We start from the raw sequence: 20,277 nt of genomic DNA on the forward strand, positions 1-20,277 counted from the left end.
TGTTTGACAAAGGTTACATTTTAGCCTGATATGAAAACCAGGCGGACAACTAACACTGGCATTGCAATTTTTCCACAGCTTTCATTATTGTTGCTGTTTTCATTTTGATTGAGGCTTTAAACGCTCCGCTTTGCTGGGCCAAGATTTGATTTTTTTTTTTTTAATGTATTTATCTTTGGGCAAACACAGATTGTTGCTGTTAGTAAAAGCTTAATGCCCGGGTACTTGTTTTTGGAATATGCATTAAAAAAAAAAAACATCCACACACACAAAACAAACAGGTGTTTTAGATTCACCTGACGTCAAATCTGAAAGCGGACGTCGGTTGGGACGACGTCCCTTTTTTTATATAAAGAAAAACCTTCTCAATAGTCTGTGCAATATATGCCTTAAACTGTACGTGTGTTTTTTGGAATAAGCATGTCAGTGAAATAAAAGCAGTTTTTCACTAGAAAAAGAAAAAAAAAATAATTAAAAAAAAAAAAAGAAGAAGAAAGCGGACGTCGGACAAATTGGACTTCTACTTCCTGTCTCCTTGGCTGTGTGGACTTTACCACAGGCGTCCTCACCTGCTCCCTAAGCATCTCCTCTCTTTTTTATTCTTTATTTTTAGTAGGAGAAACCGAAATGTCCGACTGAATACGGACTCCAAACGCCTCCCTGAGGCTCGCCACGTTCACTGAGGTTCCGGGCCGTCAGTCACCGTGCAGCCCCCCGTACCTCCCCTCCACTCCCCTCCCCTCCCCTCCCCCCGCCGGTGCTGTGGTTCGCTCCGCTCTCCGGTCTGCAGCTGTTGATCGCCGCGCGGCGGGCAGTCACCGCCTCGCCTCTGCACGGTTACCGAGCGGAGCGCACACCGGAGTCAGTCCGCCGCCCGCTTCCCTCTGCCGGCTTCCTTTTTGCCTCCTCCTGTCAAACAGGTCAGTTTATTCCACCCTCTTTCCACGTCTTTGCTGCTTTTCTTATTTTTTCTTTCTTTCACGATTCCCTTCTTTCACGTCATTTGTTTTTGCTGCGTTTCTTTACCGGAGCTTTTCCCTGGTATCAGTATATCGGTATCCGGTATTGTGATTCGGAATGGAAACTTCTTATAGGTGATTTCCGTTTTACCCCTTTTTTTGAATGTATTTATTTATTTGTATATTATCCCTTGCGTTGAACACACACACACGCACACGTACACATACACACATACATACATATATATATATATATATATATATATATATATATCAGCAAACCTATTTTTTTCAAATTTGTTTTGATTTTACTTTTTTTCTTCTTTTTTTTTTTTTTACTTTTTTTTCCATGAAAACCTTTATGGATTTAAAAGTCTCTTAAACTTGGATGTCACGTGAGCAGCATGTCAGGACCATCGAGGAGGATGATGGTGATGGTGATGTGAGTGATGATGATGGTTATGATGATGAACTGGCTTTTCACGAACAGTTTATCCTTCATCCTTGGAGCTGCTCCTCTCCTGTCTGTTGGAACTGCTGTTTTTGCCCGAATGATAATCTCTGTGGGAGATCTTTTACACACACAAACACACACACACATATGCACACGCAGTTGAGGAGCAGCTGACAGGTTTGTTTCTCCCTCTTCTTCTGCATCTTTAAAAGATGTGTTGTTCCTCCTGTTTAACTCTTGTAGCCCAAACCTGCAGCGGTCTGGACTCTGGTCACATGACTCGGACTCTCCTCAGCCTCAGGTCGCACATTTAGAAATCTTCAGACTTGTCAAAATTTGCAAAAAAACACAAATACACTTGTGACTTTACCCAGAAACGAGTCCTCTGATTTGTACTGGAAAAATAATTTGACAAAAGCAATAGATTCTGCCTTAATAAGTCTAAGTTGCTCTTCAGCTGTATCTGCTGATACACAAAATCATAAAAAACAAAGTAAATAAAATGCACTGTTTAAAAGAGCATTAATGATGCCACTTTTGGCCCTTAAAATATCATGTCCTTAAGCTTTTAAGGAATTAGCAGTTGGCTGCTCTGTTTGTAACACTTTCACTCACTTTTTTCTGGACTAAAACATGTTGAACATACTTGAGCCCCCCCCCCCCCCCCCCCCACACACACACACACACACCACATGCACACATGCCTTTGGTGTTTGCAGAGCTAACACACTTATACTCCTCTTCCAAAGGGGAAAGATTATATTTATGTAAGTGTTTTGGCTTGGTTGTCTGTTTTTCTTAGTTTTAAAAGAGGACTGTAGAAATGTGCTTTGTGGGGCTAAATGGCTTGTGTGATTATTTTTTTGGTTTGTTTTTAAAGAAATGTGCTGTTCACATAACTGCTTCTGAAAGGGCTCCTGTGCAGCTGCTGAGAGGATCAACGGCCATCCTTTGACAATATGACAACCTGCCTTTTTAATTAAAAGCTGCCCATGCTGTTTTTTTTTCTAAAGCCTGACTCATTTGTGCCAGTAAACCTGCAAATCTTGCCTTTTTAACTTCAGGATGAGTTTTCATCCAGTGTCAATGATTTTGGATACTGACTGATCTAGGGATGAAGTGTTTTTACTGCAGTTGAATCTTGTGGAAGTCTGTCCTCCTTATACTGTTAATTTCCCTCCTTGTTTTTATTTCATCACAATGTTTTATTTTGCATAGAGGGTTAGGCTATATCTCAGTGCATTTTATCTTATTCAGTTCTATTGTGCTGTCCTGGAGTGTATCCTGCTCGACCTTAACATTGTATTTCATCGTATACCAACATAGTTAAAAATTCATAATTTTTATGCTAACATATCTTTAACATTGCATAACAACATTTTCAAATCTTGACGTATCCTCAGTCGCAGCTTGTTTGTTTAGGCAAGATGATCGAGTGCACCGCAGTAGTGAATGCACAATATAATGAAAAAACTCACACTTGGCGGGAAAAGTTCATCACCGAGTTGGATCCTCTGTGAAATTTCACTTCACCACTTGAAATTACGACCCCGGGATGTTACCAACAGTGACACTTAAATGTCAGAAGTTCCTGTAATACATCACAGATAGATGTAATGACGCCGCTTGGATTTCAAATCACAGTTTGAGTCAAATGGATGAGGGTGTTCTTCCCCTCTGGGCTGGCGTCTCGCTTAATGAACTTCAAGTGGTATGAAAGTCTGTGATTCAGATTGAAATTCTAAGTTGGGTTAAATCTGCAACAGTTCTATCAATAACCTTTTAAACCCCCCAAAATAGGGTGAAAAATCGATGAGATATTTGAAGAAGTCATTTCATTCCCAGACATAACTGAGCAGAATATTTAGGATTTTTCTTTTCCATTTCTTTCTAGTTTTGCTTGGTTTCTTGCTATTATTTTATGTTTATTCTGGTTAAAAAAAAGTTCACAACTTTTCAACTCAATCCATTTCAGCCCAGTTTGAAGAATCTTATTGGTAATATATATAAGGAGGTGAAAACTTTTTTTTATCTAATAGAAGTTGTCTAATATATCAATTTTCAACATTATCATATAATTTCTTTCAGTTTTTTTTTTAAAAGAATAACTTATTTTTGAATGCATTTTGTTGCAGATTTACAAATATTTCGTAGTTTAAACTTCCTGACAGGTTTTAGGTAATATCTGACTTTTTTGTGGAGTTATGCTTATTTTCAGTCAATGCCATATTTTGGAAAAAATATTTATTTTAATAGGTTACATTCTTAGTCACAGAAAACAGCCCAATAGATATTCATGAGCATTTCACTTGTCCAGCCCTGTTACAAATCCATAAAACATTGTCACCAGTGCAGGCCGCCCATCTTACATGCTTAAATAATCTCAGTTTTGTTGATTAGCCAACAAGTACTTTGGGCGCTTGGGGCAATCTGAGCGGAGTGGAGACCACAAGGATTGAACTCATCAGTTTTTCTGATTGTAAAGAGTTTCAATGGGGGCCCCAACAATTTATATTAATGCAGAGGGAGCTTGTGTCCAAAAGTGGAGCTGCAATTTGAATCTGGGGAAAGGGGCAGGAAGTGTTTCAAGGAAGTGATGCATGTCATTGGAACGACTGAAAGTTATGTTCAGATCAGCTGCTATAAATATAAACATAGGCGTGATACAGAAAGTCTCAGAAGGAATTATAAAGTGGGAGAAAGTGGAATGGTGGCAGAAGTACATTTTTTTTTGACATGGTCATTCATCAAAACGGGTTCGAAGTCCATATGTTTCCAAACACGCTTTTATTTAGAATCGGACGAATCTTAATGATAAATATTCTTGCTGACATGATGGTTTGCTGCGAAGTGTGTTAAATAAAGATAAGGGGGGGGGGGGGGTCACTTTCCAAAGACAGTTCTCCTCTGTTTATGCCATTTGAATGCACAATAAAATACATGATTTGGAAACTGACAAGCAAGTTTGTTGATTTAGTTTTGTTTAGCTGTGAAGAAGATGACCCTGGAGACAAGAGACTGATCTCCAACATCTTGCCGCATACATTAAATGATCTGCGCTGTACTCCTGGGGAAGTAACGTCTGCTCATTCCTTCCCTGTACACAGACTCTGTATTGTATCTCCAATCCAGTCTGCTGTCAATCACAACACCCAGGAATCTATAGTTCTCAACCATTTCCACAACCTCACCCCTGATCAGTAGAGGCTTTGCCGGCGTGCTCGTCTTCCTCCTGAAGTCGATCACCATCTCCCTGGTCTTGCTGACATTCACTCCCAAGTGGTTCCGTTCAGTCCAATCTGCAAATCTGTCTACCAGCGTCCTGTACTCCCCCTCCCCTCCCCCTCCTATACACTCTTCAACAGCCGAGTCATACAATAATTTCTGTACGTGGCATGGCTCTACATCACATGAGATGTGAGTGCAACTGGTACTTTCCTTTGGCTCAGGCTCAGGTTGTCGAGGTGTCTCAGGTCTTGAAAATCCTGAGGGACAAGTCATCAGGACCTGCAGTCTTATGTTAATAGAGTGTCTCCAGCTGTCTCCTGACCTGGTGTGTGGTCACAGCCACAGAGGGGATGGGGAACCTGGAACAATAACCTCAGTGGGTTGTCAGTAGTGGTGGGTCGGGATATCGGTGTCCTCATTGGATAGGGGTAGGGAAAAGGTATCGAAGATGTCTGAGGAGGAGAAGGAGTTGATGGTTCCAGTGGATGTGTGAGGGTCTGGATGTGTTGGGGGATTACAGATGGAGCGTTGAATCTATTGAAGAACTAAAAGAGCTGATCAGCTCTTTCCACCCCCCCACCCCACTGTCTGTTTGTCTCTCCACTTAATCCCCAACTCATCAGATGGTCTCATGGGGAGACAATGAAGCCGCTGTCGTTTGCGTTATTCTCCGTTACAAAGAGTAACTAAAGTAACAGAAGAACTGGGAGAAAAATGGAAAAACTTGGTCCTGTCATAGCTTCAAGGTTATTGACCAGGAACAGACACAGAAAAATACTTAAAAACTATTATGAATTAAAATACTTAAAGAAATATTACATACTTAAAATATTAAGATACTTTTAAAAACCTTGGTGGTCTGACACTTGGCTGCAGAAGCTGGCTCTAGGTACATGGAATGTCACCTCTCTGGCGGGGAAGGAGCCCAGCCTGGTGCGCAAGGCTGAGAGATTCCGACTATAGTCGGTCTGACCTCGATGCACAGTGTGGGGTCTCTTTCGCCCCGACTCAGCACCTGTACATTAGGGTTCACCTTGTGGATGAGAGGGAAAGGTTCTGACTGTTGTTTGTGGCTATGCACCCAACAGCAGGTCAGTTTACCCACCCTTCTTGGTGTCCTTAGAGGGGCTGCTAGAGTGTGCCCCTACTGGGGACTCCCTCGTTCTACTGGGGCACTTTAACGCTCATGTGGGCAATGACAGTGCAACTTGGAAGGGTGTGATTGGGTCTGAAACTGAGCGGTGTTTTGTTACTGGACATCTGTGCTTGTTACAGATTTTCCATAAAAACGGCATATTCAGGCATAAAGGTGTCCATATGTGCACTTGCCATGAACGCACCTGAGGCCGCAGTTCTTTGATCGACTTTGTGGTTGCGTTGTAGGACTTGCGGCTGCACGTCCTGGATACTCAGGTGAAGAGAGGGGTGGAACTGTCAACTGATCACCACCTGGTGGTGAGCTGGTTCAGATGGTGGGGGAGGATGCCTTTCAGACCTGGCAGACCCAAACAAATCGTGAAGGCAACCATCGAATATGCTGGTGGACCCCGGTGGTGAGGGATGCTGTCAAACTGAAGAAGGAGTCCTATTGGGCATTTCTGGCCTGTGGGGCTTTGGAGGCAGGTGACAGGTACCGGCAGGCAAAGCGGCATGCGGCTTTGGTGGTTGCCAAGGCAAAAACTCAGGTGTGGGAAGAGTTCAGGGAGGACAACTTCCGGTGGACTTTGAGGAGATTCTGGTCCACCATCCAGCAGCTCAGGATGGGGAAGCAGCGCTCCATCAACACTTTGTAGAGTGAGAGTGGGGCGCTGCTGACCTCACCTGAGACATTGTAGATCGGTTGAAGTAATTCTGAGACCCCTAAATCCCGTCGAAATGTCTTTCAATGAGAAGGCAGAGCTGGGGGGCTCTGGAGCAGACCAACCTATTTCGAGGGCTGAAGTTGCTGAGTCTCCCTGGTAAGGTCTATTCAGCAGTGCGAGAGAGGAGGGTCATCTGGGTCGTTGAACCTCGGATCTTGATCTGGAGCGGTGTGGTTTTTGTCCTTGCTGTGGAACAGTGGACCAGCTTTATACCCTCAGCAGAGTCCTTGAAGGAGCATGAGAGTTTGCCTAACCAGTCTACACGTACTTTGTGGATCTGGATAAGGCATTTGACTGTGTCCTGCAGGCAAACCTGTGGGGAGTACTGTGGGAACCCTGTTATACGGACTGCTCAGTATCTGTATGACTGGTGTCGGAGCTTGGTCTGCATTGTTAGTTGTAAGTTGGACTCTGGGGAGGGTTGGACTCGCTCGGGCTGCCCTTCTTCACCAATTATGCTTAAAACTTTTATGGACAGAATCTTTAAGCACAGCCAGGGTGTCAAGCTCTCTAGCTCTCAATGGAGTGGTTTGTAGCCAAATGTGAAGTGGGTGGGATGAGGATCAGCACCTCCAAATCAGAGACCATGGTGTTCAACCGGAAACAGACGATTTGGGGAAGAGGTCCTGCCCGAAGTGGAGGCGTTCAAGTATCTCGGGGTCTTGTTCACGAGAGAGGGAAGGATGGAGCGGGAGATTGAAGGCTGAGCGGTGCAGCGTCCGCAGTGATGTGGACTCCGTATCGGTCTGTTGTGGTGAAGACCAAGCTCTCAATTTACCAGTCGATCTACGTTCCTACCCTCACCTATGGTCACGAGCTGTGGGTAGCAACCGGAAGAATGAGATCTTGGATACAAACAGCCGATATGAATTTTCTTCCCGGAGTGGCCAGCGTTTCCCTTAGAGATTGCCCTTAGAGAGTAGAGTTGCTGCTCCTCTGCATAGAAAGGAGTCAGATGAGGTGGCTGGGGCATCTTGTCAGGATGCCTCCTGGACGTGTCCCGGGGGAGATTTTCCGAGTATGTCCATCCGGGAGGAGGCAAGAAGGAAGACCCAAGAAGGACTTGAGAGACTGTCTCTAGGCTGGCCAGGGAACACCTTGGGATCCCTCCAGAAGAGCAGGACCATGTGGCTGGGGAGAGGGAAGTCTAGACCTCTCTGCTCCAGATGTGCCCCTGCGACCCGACTTTGGATAAGTGGAAGAGGATGGATGGATGGATTGATGGATGGATGGACACAAAGAAAGAAAACCCCCATAGTACTGTATTTTCCTTTATAAGATTTACCGCCGTTTGTCTTATTTATTTAAGTCTCAACCAAGCAGCCTCAGATGCTGCAACAGGTGGTTATATACAATATATATTATAAAACTCTGAATGGACATTATCAGCCAGAATATGTACAATATGTACAGTGTCAGGAGTTATTGCAGATACTTGTGATGACAAGGCAAATCATTTATGGGATATCACCAAAATGACACACCACATTTATCAAGTAAAATTTTTTTATGGACTTTTCTATATCTTTGCACGCAACAATAGAAAGGAAAAGCTGCACTGTTCCCATGTTCTAGTTGGCTGACTTCAAGAGGCTTACAGAGGCGCAGCATCCCTGAGTGTTTATGTATAAATAATACATAAACATTACATGGTGGTATATGCGTAAATTACTGACTAACTCACATACTAATGCATTGGTTGGAATTCATTCATTTATGTATTACAAGTAAAACCATATCCTTTTCTATTTTCTCAAGAGGGAAACGTTCTCTTAACATCAGTATTCATAATCAACTAAGGGAAGGCTTTATTTCTCACCAGGGCTACAGCTAAAGTGGAACGTACGTCTGTGTTGATCTGCTGATTTACAGAGGAATTTGAAAAAACAAAACATTTTTTTGACTTTACCATTGATAAAAATACAATACAGTTGCAAGTTTTCATTTGTCCATTGCTTTTGTTTTGGATGCGTTTCAGGCCTGTAGCTCTGGTGATGCAAGGGTGAACTTTACTGATCCCCATATTAAATTCTGCTACCGGATTTCAAAAAATACAGACCTGAAATGTAAGACAATGCCACGCATCACAACGAGACTGCGACACTGAGGATGTTTCCACGGTGTTGTAGTTCTGGGATCATGTGTTGCAATAGCAGCCTTCATGAATCCAAGTGGACTCCAGACTTGACTTCATTTTCTTAGTTTGGAATCTATGTGGCTAGGATTTGTCCTGTTTTATTGGTGCACAACCCGGATCTATTAATCTATATACTGGCCCGGGTCAGGGCTTATCTTTGAGTGTGTGTGTCTGTGATGTTAGATTACGTTGATCCAGATAAAGATATATAGATATCATACCGCAAGAGGAAGTATCTGGATCAATATTTTGTCTCACACCTATTTTTGAAGATGTAGCATCAACGGATGTTTTGGCAGCTACTACACATGCACACACTGCGACGGTAGCTAGAATCAATCAAACTACAAGTTTCTTTTCCGCCAGTGTCTTCGCCCTCTTTGCTTGCAGGTGTCTCGGGCGTTTGATTTTCCTGACAGCGGAGCTTGTAAACTTTCTGCAGCTGCATGACTGACTGATGTTGTACTTGACTGCCGGCTTGTTTTATGGCTTGACGGCCGACTGACTTGTTTACTGTCTCTGTCAGCATCTTTGCCTCTCTCTCGGCTCTGTTCTTAGCTTCAATCTGGCTCGACTAAACTCTCATTAATGCTAACTAACTTTGTGTGTGTGTGTGTGTGTGTGTGTGTGCGTGCGCAGTTCGGAGTCCTGACATTTAGAAACCAAGCCACCTCGCTGACTCAGCAAAAACTCGGAAACAGATGGAAACCTCTCCCCCCGCTCGCAATCATCCGCCTATTCCTCTGCACCCCTTCCCCGCCTCCCTCCATCTGTACTTTTCTCATTTGTAATTCATTTCAGATAATGTTGCTGTCACTTTGCATTAAATTCCTTGGTTTCATTAGTGTGACAGACAGAGCTGAAGAACATCTGATACAAAACTGTTCAAACGGCGGAGGGGGAAATGTACGGGCCCCCCCTCCCCCACCCGCGAAGATTTTAAACGTTTCCATTTCTTAAATTATGGATCAAGTGTGCATTCAATACATTTCTTAATTAAATCCATAGCAGAAGTTTGAGAAATGAGTCTGAATCTTGTCCCCGGGCTCTCCAGTCTCTAGCAGCAAACTGACAGCGATGTGACAATAATGTATTCGCTCCGAAAAAAAAAAAGCTCAGTCCATGTGGGAGAAGTCTGAGGTGCCGCAGTAGAATCACAATAAGGAGTGGACATCAACTCGCAGAGGAGGAGAGTTATGGATTTGTGCGAGTTGGCGTTTTGTATCAAAGAAGGTTTGACTCTCGTGCAAGGTACCGGGTGTTGAGTGGTTCGGATGAGACAAAACATTGACGGACGGCAGCAGGTGGCAAACACAGGAGCAACGGTTCCACCAGTAGTGTTTCAAAGACTGGTCTATTTTCAATGTAAATACATCTTACTTAAATATTTTGCCAGGACTTATTGTTACTGCTGACTCTTAAACCTAAATTGACATCAGGAAGGGAATATGTCAGAAATTTGTCTATTTTGAAATGAACACTCACGTGTTTTCTCCGGAGCCTGATCTTGGCCCTGTTCTAATTCCTGTTCATCTGTTGGAGACAAAATATGAACAATGAATCGTTGATGTGAACTTCGGATATAACAGCTTGTGAAAAGTCAGTGCCTGGTGCTGATTGGTTCTGATTATTGGTTTTAAGATGTGAACTTGTCCAAAAAAATGTTCATATATTGTAATCTTAATCATCCAATCATGAACTGGTAGCTTATTAAAATAAAACAGAAAAAGCAGTGGCTCGGATGTCACTCCGAAGGGAATCTGATTTTTGATTGAAATCTATCAATTGAAAAAACTCAACAGCTTAGTTTATACATGACACTCATTACATGGAGATAGTGCAATAATGTACATATTACTGGATCATATATTATGCATGAAAACAATTACTTTGACTCAATTCATACATCTCAACGTGCACACGTTCGCGTGTGCGAATCTCTAATGACTGATACAAGAAGGCTGGAAATGAATTATATATGGTGCCGAGGTGAAATTTTTATGAAAATTTTACCAGGCTGTCCAGAAATTAGTCAAACATCTTTAGACTGGCTGAAGAGGGAGGGATAGGGTTAGCATGGGGTGTGGCAATTTAACCCTTTGAATTAGGATATCTAACTTTTATAAGTGTGGTGAAATTTCAAGGTCTCTGCCGGTATTTGGCAAAACACAGCAATGCCTCTTTAAAAGATAACAATAGTAATAAAACTCAAGTCATTACAAATTGGCAATGATGTAATAAAAAGAGACAGGGAGAACATAAACAGAAAATCTTGAACTTCCCTCCCCGACCGCCCCTCCCGTACGCAAATTACCCTCCTATAGTTTTAAGGCTTAAGCTGCCATCATTCACTTTTCCGCCATACAGTGTTAACTAATTTGTTTGATCCGAGTGGCTGCTCTTTTATTGCTTTTGCATAACCAATGACGTGTCAGCGTGCAGAACGTGTTCACTCTGAGACTCTTAATTACCAACATAACTCACCATCCGGAGGAAACGCAAACACGGGCTCCAGTCAGGGGGTCAGCGATGGAGCACAAAGGGGAGGGGAAGGGAATCTACACTTTTTTTTTACTGATCTTTTTATTCAGAATCCAAGCGCCGCTTTCTAATGGTCTTCGTCAACAGACTGTTTGGTTTACTTACTGATTACTCTATTCAGTTCATTCTATTTCACGAAACTCTGACATCTCAAAATTCTATTTTGACCAAAATTGAGCCATCATTTTTATCACTTTTTAAGCCTTTAACTTTAATACAAGAGATTTATTTGAGATTTGCTTAATAGTATTGTTCACTTCACTCCAGGGACCTAGCGATTGCCAATTGACAGCCAGTTTAATTGATAGCTGATCTTTGCGCGTAACCAATAAAGGAATTTCCAAGATGTACCCCTGACCTTTCCCGCGATCTTGGTTGGGTTAGGGGGGCGCAGTGTTGCTTGTAAATGATGATAATTATCAACTTCTCTCATCGTTGGAAGTTATTTTATCTCCAGCCCCCGCCTGTCCGCTCCTCCGATTTGCCTGCATTAGTGCTCGGGTCCGCATCCCGGCAGCTGCCAACCAGCCTTGGCCGCTTCCTCTCCATCAATCATCTATTCATTTGCTCCTTAAACTCCTCGCTCGCTCTCTTAGGAAGCCCTCAAGGTTTATCTGCAACATTCCATCTGTCATGTTACTCAGACAGCGGACATCTATGTGTCTGTATGTGTGTGTGTTTGTGCCTGTGTGTGTGTGTGTATGTATGTAAAAACAAACAACTGGAAAGTTGCAGCATGTTTGTGTGGGTGTGTTTTTCGACTCAAATGTCTCCACAAGGTCAAGATTTGATGAGATCCGTAAACCCTATTTTTTTTATGCAGCAACCCAGACAATAAGTCCTTGAGAGGCTGAATTGAAAATGTATGTGAATTCCATAACAACGGGTCAGCACACTGCTCCTTTTTCGCACCGAAGTCTGAAGGAAGTGGCAAGTGCACCCTAGCAACGACAGATCCCTTTTCAACCTCTCTGGAGCCGGCTGCATCCGTTTGGAGCCTTGTCCCATAATTTGGTTGTGGGATGCTGTTTAGCTAATGGGATTCATTTATATATGAATGTAGATGCTATGTAGTCAGGGGCTTTATGCCCCTGGTAGAGTCACCCAAGGCAAACAGGTCCCAGGTGAGGGACAGAACAAACCGTGGCTCGATGAATACAGGAATTGGATCAATTTTTCTGCTCTACGGTTAAATGGCGACAACCTGGTGGCCGGGCCTTCACCAATGGGGCTCAGCTGGGCATAGCCTGAAAGTATGACATGGGTCCCTCTCCCCCTCGGCTCACCACCCATAGGAAGGGCCAAGGGAGTCGGGTGCAGTCCAAGCTGGGCGGTGGCCAGAGCGGGTCTGATCCTCAGCTGCAGAAGCTGGCTCTAGGGACATGGAAAGTCACCTCTTTGGAGGGGAAGGAGCCCAGGCTGGTGTGCAGGGCTGAGAGATTCTGACTAGTTAAAGTTGGACTCACCTCGACGCACAGTGGGGGGTCTGAAACCAGGCCTCTTGAGAGGGGCTGGACTCTTCTCACTCTGGAGTTGCCCCTTGTGAGAGGTGCCTGGCAGGTCTGGGTATATTGATTTGCCCCCCGACTCAGATTCAACCCGGTAGATGAGAGGGTAGCCTCTCTGCCTTCACTTGGGGGGGACAGGTTCTGATTGTTGTTTGTGGCTATCCACCCAACAGAAGTTCAGTTTACCCAGAGTTCTTGGGGTTCTTAGAGGGGCTGCTAGAGAGCGCTCCTACTGGGAACTCCCTTGTTCTACTGGGACACTTCAACACTCACTTGGGCAACAACAGTGCAACTTGGAATGGCATGATTGGGAGGAGCTGCCCCCCGGATCTGAATCCGAGCAATGTTTTGTTATTGGACTTCTATGCTCGTCACGGATTGTCCTTAACAAACACCAATTTCAGGCATAAAGGTGTCCATATGTGCACTTGGCACCAATGCACCTTAGGCCACAGTTCTTTGATCGACTTTGTGGTTGTGTCGTTGGCAATAAGGTTACTTTATTGTTTATTTTTCTGCTGACGTTCATGCCCATTTTTCAGCCTCAGCATTTTCTTTGAATAACCCGTGACATCTTTTCAAGGATTGATGGAATTTATGGAGAAAATTAGCAAAAAAAACGATTGCCTAACATTTTCAAAATAATAAAAAAGGCATAGAATTAATTCCTTTAGTGAATATTTACAACCTGGTGACTTTAGCATAAGACAAAATCACACATCCATGTAACATTGTTTTTGTAATGCCTGGTCATGTCTGGTAACTTTCTTTCTGTGCTTTTTTGGGGGTCAATTCTTGTTAAATTAAATATATTATAATAATCTGAAATATTTTTATTTAAGAGAAGCAAATAGATGTTTTAGTCTTATTAAGTATAAATGGCTGGTGATTGAAAATCCAAGGGATCTGTAAATAAAATAAATAGTAAAGACATGCTTTGGTGAGTACCAGCTGTCAAAGCATTTGTGATTTTGTTTTTTTTCACTTATCCAATGCCAATGTATCACAAAGGAAAGTGTATTTTTTTTGGTTGTTTTTATTTTAGTTTACAGTCGAGAAACTTCAAGCTTTCTAGTGATATTTAAGGATACAAAAAAAATCAATGAAATGCCTTGGTGATTAATAGTTGTCCTTGAGCACAATTGTCCCACAACAAGTTTGCGTGTGCACACACACGCACACGCATCATGCTGATCATTTTATGAGTTATAAGACACAGAGTTGTTAATTTGGACCTTGCTTGAGCTGCATTTTGGCTGCAATGATTTATACATTATATTAGCATTCGCTGAAGGACAGGAGGAGGTGGGATTTGATGCAGGATGAAAAGGGGAAGTAGGAGACCCTATAAACGGAGTTCATTTCCTGTGGTAAGAAAAAAACTCCAATAAAAAAAAAAACATAAGAATTTGTTGATAAACAAATGACTTTGAAGTGTCCGAGCAATTCGTGAAAAACGTATGTTATTTCCTTAGAAATTACAATACAAAATCTAAAAATTTAATCTGGGAAATCAGAAAGAAATGAACAGGAAATTAACAGGAATGTTCTATGTTATAATGATGTCTGTAATAACCCAGAATAAAGAAATGAAATAACAGGAAAAACAAAACAACCGAAAAATACGTTTTGATAAAAGTGTTATTTTCCTCTGGAAAGTCTGTTAAAGTGGGAGTGCTGGGCGTTCTCCCGGCCAGATGTGTGAACTCGATAGGTGCTTTCAGCTGCCATGCTTCATGCATATCTCCCCTGCAGCTCCACGCAACGCAGTGCTGAGTTATAGCTTAATCTGCTCCCACAGCCTCCTGCCATGAAAACAGCTCCACAAATCTCAGCCGCTATCTGGACACCACCTCACGCACACACACTCAAACACACGCAAAGTGATCATATAGGATGAGGGTTTATGTGACGGGGTGTGTGTTCCCCACTTCAAACCTCCCACCCCACCCCCACATTTCACACGGGACGATAAAAACACCAACACTGGATAACGTCTGGCTGCAGGGGGGGGGTTGGGATGACACATGGCTGTGGTTACATTAGTCTACAGTGGTTCTTGATGTTTATCAGGCCCACAGTCAGTCAGTCACACAACACCCGTGTTGCAGGTACTGAATGATGGGATCAATATGATCAATATGACTCGGAAGTTGGCGGTCAGATTCCTACTCCTACTCTCTGCTTAACGAAGAGTTCTCGGGCAAGTGGTCCCCAAATCCCCCAAGTTGTCCCAAATGGTCTGGTTATTACCTTGCATAGCAACTCTGCCATTGTCTGTGTATGCGTGCTTGCATGCGTGTGTGTGTGTGTGTGTGTGTGTGTTTGTGTGAAAATGGATTTCATGGCATTCTCACTGTGCCTTGGATTATTTTTCAAAACAATATTTTGCAGCAAGCAATTCTGATTGTGTCCTTTTAAGGGGAAATCCCGGTGATTTACCTCGAAAAATTTGAAGCCAAACTTCAAAAATACGCCAAATCAGATCGGTTAGCTAAAAAAAAAATAAACGCAAAATCAGCAGAGAAATGCCGATGGGGATCATTATTCAGATCACTTAACAGCAAATGACAGGGATTTTGCAAAAACAATGACTGTGAAAAAAGGCTAGACTTTATTTAGGTTCAGCAAAGCCTGTCACAGATAAGCACTGATTCAAGGACGCAGATACTTGAGTCAATTATTCAGTTGTAATAACCACCCTGATTGATGAAGACATTACGGAAATTAAAGGTTACTCAACTCCAGTGCTTTGTCAATATTTTATCTCTTAACAGTCCAGGGGCAAAAGTGTCTGAGAGGAAAAGAGACAAAGCGATTTACTTTGTTTTACTCTTCAGTAAGTTGATATTTAATCATTACAATCATCAATGTAGCTCAAATTAATGGACTGGTTTATTCAAATGCTACCCAGGAGCAGAAAGTAGGTTTTAAAGCTTAATAGGAATTGTAATTTGACAATTATCCTCATATCCATGTACAGTAAACACTCACAATATTTGCTCAGGTGCCTTTTAGTGGGGCCGCCATTTAATGCAGGTATAATCATTTTATTTACAATATTGAGCCTTTGCGGTTCTTTAATCAAGTTCAGACACTCCTAAAGAGGAATCAAACGTGGTCCAGATTTGTAAGCAAAGCCTTGCTGGAGTTTTCGTGGAGTGGAGGAAAAACAGACCTACAGAAAAAGTTCTTTCAAAAATGTGAATGTTAATTTTTAATGGATAAGTTTGTAAAATGAATGCACTTGATAAGGCTGGAGAATCCTGATCTATCACTCTAATGGCGAGCCTAGAAGTATATTTGATCATTTTCTCACCCCCATCAGGAGCACACAGCCCTGCCAGCACACACTCTTACATTTTTAATGCAGTGCTGTTTTGAGTTTGAACACAGCCTAAGGATAGTAAGATCGATCCGTCTGTTCGACGCGAGTGCCGAAGCAGCAGAATACACCAGCCCAGCGCTGAGCTTCCATGCTAGAGGCTCACGTGGTGTCGCAAATTCAACCCTGACCAGCCTTTTTTATCATCAGGTCTGTCTTTTTTGTTTTTTTATCCAGGTGTTGGGTCAACCAGCACAGGAAGAAGGTCTGGTTGAGGTTTTCAATATTGTAGCCAGCCGTTATTGGAAGCGGTGCAAATGAAACACTTTTACTTTTTTTTGTTTTCCTCCGACATGATTATGGGCCTGCTTGATTAATGGCCCGTTTCTTTCCAAATGTGAATATCGTTAAATTGGACAGATCAGACAATTCCTTTCCATTATGGATGGAATTATTTTGTGTGTGTTTGCACAATAACCGTATCTCATGTAGCATGATTTGCTACATGTGACAATGTAGTGATTAAACAAAAGGAAAAAATTGGAAACATTTTCACAGCTACAAATATGGGCGGGGTGGTAACTTCTGCCTTACAAAAAAAGAAACTCCCTGCTTCAATTCCTCCCACAATCCGAACAGGAAACCCTGAATTGCCCGAATGTGAGAATGACAGAAGGAATGGTCACATGTTTCTTTATATGGCCTTGTGATTGACTTGAGACCCGGGTGTACCCCGCCTCTCACACAGTGACAGTTTGGATAGGCGCCCCTCGCACCCTGAGTACAGGATAAGCGGTATAAATATAGGATGAATGAATGTATGTTACTGTAATGTAAACTATATGGCCAAAAGGATGCGTTCACCTATCCAAGTCATCGGAATCAGGTGTTCCAATCACTGCCATCACCACATGTGTATAAAATCACGCACCCAGGCATGTAGACTGTTTTTACAAACATTTGTGAGTTGGTCTCAGGAGCTCTGTGAATCCCTACGTGGAACTGTGATAGGATGCCACCTGTGCTAAAAATCCTGTTGTGAAATTTCCATGCTCCTAAATATTCCACAGTCAACTGTCGGCTGTATTATAAGAACAAACTAATGTTTGGGAACGATGGCAACTCAGCCACAAAGTGGTAGGCCACGTAAACTGACGGAGTGGGGTCAGTGAATGCTGAAGTGCGTAGTGTGAAGAGGACACCAACTTTCTGCAGAGTCAATCACTACAGATCTCCAAATTCATGTTGCCTTCAGATTAACTCAAGAACAGTGTGCAGAGAGCTTTATAGAATGGATTTCCACACATCACTATATGCAATGCAAAGCGTTGGATGCAGTGGTGTAAAGCACGCCGCCACTGGTGTCTAGAGAATGGAGACACATTGTCTGGAGTAACAAATCGTGCTTCTCCATCTGGCAATCTAATGGACGAGACTCGGTTTGGCGGTTACCAGGAAAACAGTGCTTGTCTGACTGCATTGTGCCAAGTGTGAAGTTTGGAGGAGGGGGGATTCTAGCGTGGGTTTTGTTTTTCAGTAGCTAGGTTTGGCCCCCTTGTTCCAGTGAGAGGAACTCTGAAAGCTTCAGCATACCAAAACATTTTGAACAATTCAATAGTCTCCACTTTGCGGGAACAGTTTGAAGCTGGCCCCTTCCTTTTCCACCTTGACTGTGCACCAGTGCACAAAGCAAGTACCATAAAGACATAGATCACAGAGTCTTGTGTGGATAAAGTTGACTGGCCTGCATGGAGTCCTGACCTCAACCCAATAGATCACCTTTGGGATGAAGTAGAGTGGAGACTGAGAGCCAGGCCTTCTTGTCCAACATCAGTGGGTGACCTCACAAATGTGCTTCTGGAAGAATGGTCAAATATTCCCTTAAACAGACTCCTGAACCTTGTGGACAGCCTTCTCAGAAGAGTTGATGCTGTTATAGCTGGACTAATGTCATTTTGAACCCTTTGGGTTAGGAATGGGATGTCATTTGAGTTCATACGCATATACTTTTGGGCATATAGTGTATGAAGAAAATGTGACCAATGTTGTACATTTGAAAGGCTGAAGCAACTCAGTAGGAGGGGAAAAGAGGGAAATGATCAGAATGACATTGATCAACAGCTACTCTATCAGATGTTCAGTTTCAGGATAGCATCCAAAACAACCTTCCTCAGTGGCTCCGAAGTTTTTGAAAGTATGCACTGTCAGATGCGCAAAAAGGCAACGTGTTTCCCCATACAAATAGATGAATAACAGCACACAGAGCAGTGAGTGTCCTCGTCAAAAATATTAAATTAGAGTTGAAAAGTAATCTCTTCCATTTGCAATTCATAGTGAACTTATAAATTGTGTCATAACAGATGTTCTGTAGTCAAAGTGGGTTATTTTTATATACAAAAGTGACATTTTTTCTTCCTATAACAGGAAACTACAGAAAACTCAAGTTAATGTTAATTAACCATTTATCAAATATCATAGAACACGCTCACATTTTCTTCTAGGTTGTGTTTCTTCTCTGACTTATCTGTTCCAGGCTGTATGAGGCCGGGTAGAAGCAATGGTGCTGCTGGAGGCTCTGCGGATGCAGCTCCACTGACACTATCCATCCAGACGGCAGTAATCTTGTCAGTACCAAGTTCAGTTCGTGTCTTTCCTCTTCTACTCCTTTTTAACCTCCTCCCAGCCCGACGCGGCAGCAGTTGAAGTTGTGGGAGTCGCATGAGTTCGCGTATGAATGTTTGTGAAACTGCCGGGGATGACAAGGCGGGAGTGATTGGTCGCAGGAGGCGGGTCGTTGGGGTTGCGGTTCACAGTCTGGCCTCAGATGTTTTGTTCAAATTCTGTCGAGGTTTTCCCACTGCCACCTTAACACACGCTTTTGAAATAATTTTTTTTTTTTTGCCCACGCATTGCAGATCTGGATGAAATACATAAACGGAAAATGCATTTGATTTGTAAATAGCTGTCACAACCTGTCAGTTACCAGGCGGATCAGATATTACTTATCAGTTTACTGAAAAAAAGTCATGATTCTGTGTGCAAGTCTTTCTGTATCTTTACAAATATAAATGTTTGGTAAATATGAAATGCATGGTTGTCTCTTAAAACCAGAGTTTAGCAGGTGGTTGGTAACATCAGATGGAAGCAGCAGTTTAGAACTGGGCATCAAGATGTGGAGGTTAAATGCCGTCTGACCCGAGGAAGTGACCTTCCCTTCCTTTCACAGCCTGCAAATTTTCCCTCCAAAATTAGAGTTTCCAGGTTTTTGTTTGGTTTCTGGTAGCGTCTGGTAGCGTGTGTTTGGTCTTTTTTTTTTTTTTTTTTTCCTTTCCGTCTTGAGTCAGTCTGACATCTCATACAAGTCAATATTCACCCTCATGTGTCAGATGTTGTATTTCCCTCATGTTGCTGCCGAGCTCAGCGTTGTTAGGTCAATGAATCAGGCCTCGTCTTCTCTTCCATTGTCTCCCCACCCAAGTCGCTCCTTCTTATACTGTCTGTTTTTGTATTTTTGTGGCTCTGTTCTCCACTCTGGCAGCTCCTCTAACCCCCTATATACTGGCTCCTTAGATGGTGGTGGGACACGTTTACCCACTCAGCGTTAGCCCATTTTTAGAGATTTTGTCTTCTGAAATATTTATTTGCCGCAGACATTGGACAAATAGCAAGCAGCAGTTTGTAAAACACTAGCTGTTGGCAATGAGACTTGTGGTTGTTTGCATGTGTTGCTCTTTGAAATTTAGGGGAGATGCGACTGTTCACATTCAAACGTTTCCTCAAAATGTCTTTTGATTTATTTGAATTTCTGATTTATCACTCAGCTCTTGCAACTCCTTCAAAGCAGAGTCAACCAGCAACCAGCTAAATTAGCAATGTGGAGCAACTGGAAATGCATGTTGCAACTCAGAGGGTTGAAACCACTTGCAAGGTTTTCCCTTAAAATTATCACGTAGGTGCTCAAATCCAGCACTGTCTAAGTCCGATGCCGATTATTAACTTTTTGTTGCTAAGCAACAGAAACAGAGAGACTTTTGAACGTCATTTGGTGCATTACTGTTAGTAACTGCTTTATCTCAGACAACTGTGGGTGTGAATGTTAACAGTCATCTGACCAAATGACACCCAGTTAAAATACACATCTGCTCTCCCGCATTTTGAGTCATTAAAAAATAAAATGACTATCATAAAATTGTTGCTGGCCATTTTTCGATGGCGGTTAATTTGAAAAACCAAAAAAGAAAAGACAGGGAAGGTTCCTTTCCC

The 20,277-nt window shown here is 42.7% G+C and overlaps 1 protein-coding gene across 1 annotated transcript in view; it reads left to right on the forward strand.

Annotated features, from left to right (window-relative positions):
* The first annotated feature begins 800 nt into the window (after window positions 1-800).
* Window positions 801-20,277, forward strand: part of raly (RALY heterogeneous nuclear ribonucleoprotein) — a 105,240-nt gene continuing 85,763 nt past the window's right edge. The window contains exon 1 of the mRNA XM_086148877.1: window positions 801-920. The gene's annotated coding sequence lies outside the window, so the exon portion shown is untranslated. The remainder of the gene's footprint in view (window positions 921-20,277) is intronic.

The sequence above is a fragment of the Fistularia commersonii genome, chromosome 7 (assembly GCF_037954325.1).
Source record: "Fistularia commersonii isolate RoL2024-O1a breed Wild chromosome 7, RoL_Fcom_v1.0, whole genome shotgun sequence".
Taxonomy (NCBI): Eukaryota; Metazoa; Chordata; class Actinopteri; order Syngnathiformes; family Fistulariidae; genus Fistularia; species Fistularia commersonii.